The sequence below is a fragment of the Carlito syrichta genome, unplaced genomic scaffold (assembly GCF_000164805.1).
Source record: "Carlito syrichta isolate Samal-C Ts95f unplaced genomic scaffold, Tarsius_syrichta-2.0.1 Scaffold316480, whole genome shotgun sequence".
Lineage (NCBI taxonomy): Eukaryota > Metazoa > Chordata > Mammalia > Primates > Tarsiidae > Carlito > Carlito syrichta.
The window spans coordinates 1,155,221-1,160,115 of NW_007260576.1; positions in this window are offsets into that span (position 1 = coordinate 1,155,221).

Consider the following 4,895-nt stretch of genomic DNA (forward strand, 5'->3'; position numbering starts at 1 on the left):
CTGCTTTAAGAACTGTTTGATTGTTGCTGGCATTTGTTCCTCCTCTTTCCTATGTGAACACAGAAGCAAGCAAAGCTTTGGATGTTTTGGCAATGCCTCCATCTGCTACAAATCCATCACCCTTGCCATGTTTTGTAGTTAAGGTCTCTGCAAAACAGTGGGACACAGGACAAGACACTGACTGGAGCTGGGTTCAAACCAAAGAGCGTCGCTCTGTGTCAGGAAAAGAGGTGCTTTGTTTGACTTCTGGACCTGCTTTGACAATTTCTTCTCTGCAGAACAAAGTTTCAGCATTGAAATATTTGCCGATGACATGTAGACTCCAGTTCATCTTTAAGTGTGGTTAGACTGGAAATTTCTTAGGCTTCCTTCTTTAATCTCAGTCTTGGTTGCCATTTTCACATCTGCAGGACTTATCCTGTTTTGATGTTCGTGTCGTTGCACACTTGTCTCTTTTCAGATATTGTCCTCCCTACCTCTTGTATACATTTTGAAATTATCATGCATGCTATTAGCACTTTCTCACGTGGATATTTGCCACATTCAGTCCACTCTTTTTCTACCACTACATAGAGAGCAATCACAAGCACTGTGATTTATTTTATGTAATTCATTGTATCATACTTTTTTATTTCTCCTTTGTGTTTCTGCTCACATTATTTGGTTTTCTATTTTGCACAAGAGGAAAGCACTATTCTTTTAATTTTCACCTCCTTTTTAAATGATGCATTTTAACTAATTTGCCAGAAAATTGAAAATGATTTACAATATAACACATTAATCCTGATTTTTTTAAAAAAGTAGTATTTGTTCATTACTACGTATGTATATAATTGTTTTATATATTTATACGCATGTGTGTTTGTGTGTACATGCATTGTGAATGTGTATTTTATATACCTATATCTTGCGAGTTTTTATATATATATATATATATATATAAATTTTACCCCTTTATTGGAAATTGTTCATTAAAAACAATACTATGCAAACCCCTCATCACAGCTTATTCTATTCTGACGTTCATAACTTTGTTAAAATACCGAATGTCGAAGAGAATATTGCCCCAACTCCACTGCATACAAGCCAAATCTTCCCTATTGTTTCAAGTGCGCATGAAAATATCTCACTATTAAGTCTTTTTAAACTGATTTGTGAAGAGCTTACTGCCTCCCTATATAATTCTGCATTTGAATATAACGATTGCAGACAATATTTTCCTAATTTGTATCTGCAAAAATCTATTTAGCCATACTGTATATTTCTAACCACCTCTTACATTGGATTTATACTTAATGTAAAAAAAATTATTATTTCACTATAATGATAACTAGTTAACTAGATACTTACTGTGCAAATTGTTTCATCTCTTCATTTAGTGCTTTTAAATTAGATTTGGAATACTGTAAAAAATAAAAAAATAGAAAAAATAAAACTGACACTGAAGTTTTTATCTGAAGTTGCCAAGGGTGTTACTAAGGGAATAAGAAGTTGGCTAAAAGATCATTTCAAATTGGAAAGAAATTTTAAATAAAATATTCTAAATATAAAAAAGTAAATTCTTGAGAAGGAAAAAAAAATGAGCAAAGATACAAAGATAGCATGAAGTAGGAAAACCTTTTAAAACTGAAATACGTTTGGTTAGTAAGACCCTATGTTCCCAAGTAGTGCAATATTTTTTATCTTTCCTCATAAAGAGAGAAAACAAAGAAATGTTGGAACAAGAGAATTGAGAGAGAAGTGCCAAGTTTCTTTCCTATCTCCTTAATTAGTTCTTCTTGCTACCTGGAGAAGTAAAAGTTTGGCAAGGCAAAGTATTTTATAAGGTAGAACAACAGCTAGAGAGAGAACTTTGACACCAAGTACATCAAGAAAAATCTAATACTTAGGAAGATAATTGAGCAAGTGTTTTGAACCTAAAAATAAAGACTCAAACTAAATGGCAAGGAAGATAACTCTTTAAAAAGAAGTATCTCTTAGGATTTCTTATTGAAGCCTTAATTTTAAAGACTTGTTAGTTATAATTTATTAATTCAAGCAAAGAAGCAACATCTTAATGCCAGTGATGAAAAATCGCTTCTGCGTGTCCATGACAAGTAATACAGAGGAAGGAAAGAAGACAAACGCCAGGAGTTAAATCTACAAAACTTAAGTCATGCAGTGATGACAGCTTTGCTACTAAAATGGAGACATGGGTAAATAAGAATAAATAGTTGTAAGGAGTGTTTTTTTATTTTAATTTAGCAAACTGTATATATAGTTCAATATTAATACCTCTGCATTTTAATTGATAATAATGTAACTGCTATATTATTGTTAGACATTGTATGAAGGACTTGTATTGAACAGTATCTTAGTAAATCCTAACAACAACCTTATAGGGCATTTAAAAAAAATTTTTATTCATTTTTATTTTGCCGTTTTACAGATGAAGTGATGGAGACTCAGAGAGTTTAAATAGCTTGCTGAAAATCACACGGTTAATAGCAAGGGAACAACTTTTCAAAAGTATCTTGAGCTATTGTACTTCCCTGTTATGTTACTCTAATTTTATTTGAAATGTGAGCTTCTGGAAATATTAAGAATAAAAACAATGTTAACAAAATAATCATTAAATTGAAAAATATATTTTGAAACCAAAGAGATATACAGTAAGATGTTTATTTTAATTTTACATAAAGGAAGTTTCATACTTCACTAAGAAAACTGAAGAGGAATTATGTGAACTTTCACTCTAACCTTATCTACATACCAGGATCTTTACTCACGCATTCTACTGATGAAACTAAACATGCTCTAATGTAAAACAACTTGGTCTACTATACATCAGTTCTATTCTTTTTATTTCTCAAGGCTATTGACCCAGCAATTTTCCATTTTCTCTATTGCATCATCATTTTTCTTCTCCATTAAAACATCCCCACCCTTATAAAATATAGTTTTTTCCCCTTACCATTTAGAAACAAAGCAAAACTAAAACAAACCAAAATTTGAGATCTGTCTACCACACCATCTGTCCAGGCATTTCCTCAGTTCTTTCTCTCCTTTGCAGCAACACGACTAGAAAAAGTTGTTCATCATAGCTTACTCTTATTCTTCTATTTCTAGTCTGTCTTCTATACCCATCAAACAAGTTCTTTCTTCTACTGTTATGATTCAAAATGTTCTCAGAAAACCACCAATGACTTCCTGAAAAATAAAACCGTTATTTATAACCACACTGCATTGTAATTACAATACATAAGACACCTATTAAATCATGATGTTCAACATAAACTAAGCTCAAATTGCTTTTCTTTCTTTCTTTTTTTTTTTTTGTCGCCCAGACTGGAGTGCAGTGGCCGGGAGCCTCAACCTGCTGGGCTCTGGCGATCCTTCCATCCCAGCCTTCCCAGTAGACGGAATTACAGGCATGTGCTACCACACCCAGCTGATTTTTTGATTTATTGTAGAGATGAGGTCTCGCTGCCGAGGCGGGTCTCGAACCCGCAGGCTCAGGCAATTCACTCACCTCAGCCTCCCAAAGGCGCGGGATTACAGGCTGAGCCACCGAGCTTGGCTCAAATTGCTTTTCTAACAGCTCACCCCATCAATTCCCTGTCAACTCACCTTCTCAGAATGGAAGAAATTTTTTTGTTTTGTTTTGTTCAATGATGCAGCCACAGTGCCTTGAACATAGCCTTGTGCTTAGTAAGTTCTCAAAAAATATGTGTGGGATAACAAATAATTGAATAAATGAATAGATAACAAGAACAATATGTGATTTGAAAGTAGTCCAATGGATTGCCATTTTAAAAAATTCACTAGTAAACATATGTAAGTCACAAAATAATCTCATATATCATAATTCACTTAACCTCTGGCTATGATTTGCAGAAGTCAATATTGAAGGAAAGACCATTAATGAGACCTACCCTCCTGGTAGTCACTTGAGAGATATCTTGGTTATCAAATTGACTGTCAATCACATTGCAGTGCTTGTGTCCAAGTAACACTTATTCTACTTAATAATGGCCCCAAAGCATAGGAGTCATGATTCTGGCAATGGTAAGATGCCAAAGAAGCCATAAGAGATGATATAGAGCACACAAGATGCTGGAACTCCATGCTCTGCCACCAAAGATTAAGTCATCACCATAGGAAAACAATAAACTAATCACTGCTAATGTACACTGAGTTTCTGCGTTTATGTTTAAAAATGAAAAAACAAAAAACCTGGGAGACTGCAAGTATATTTTTCAATGTGCTGATCTGAAAACAGTTATTTATGACATTTTAAAGGCCCTTAATTTCTAGAGACCATCGTTAGAAATCTAAGATTCTCTGAGCCCGTGGGTTCGAGACCCGCCTGGGCAACTTGGCGAGCCCTCATCTCTACAAAAAATCAGCCAGGCATGGTAGTGCGTGCCTGTAATTCTGGCTACTTGGAAGGCTGAGGCGGAAGGATCGCGGGAGCCCAGCAGGCGAGGCTGCGGTGGCCGGGAGTGACCACCGCACTCCAGTCTGGGAGATAGAGTGAGACTCCAACTCAAAAAAAAAAAAAAAAAAAAGAAAGAAAAAAGAAATCTAAGATTCTAATAAACCCTAAGGGTATGCTTGTAATATTACCATATGATTCTTTACTATTATTTAATGGAAAATAAATCTATCATCATGTAACATCTTTAAAATTCTTGTTTTATTGTTAGTTTGAAATGTAAACATTATTTTAACTAGGAAACAGAAAACCAAACACCTACTACATCTTCTTGCTCATATGTAGGAGATAAAGGTGTCACAAAGATGGAAATAACAGACATTGGGGACTCCAGTAAGGGAGAAGGGAGGAGTGGGGAGGGGGCTAGGGTTCAGAAACTACCTATGGGGCACAATGTTTACTACCTGGGGAATGAGCT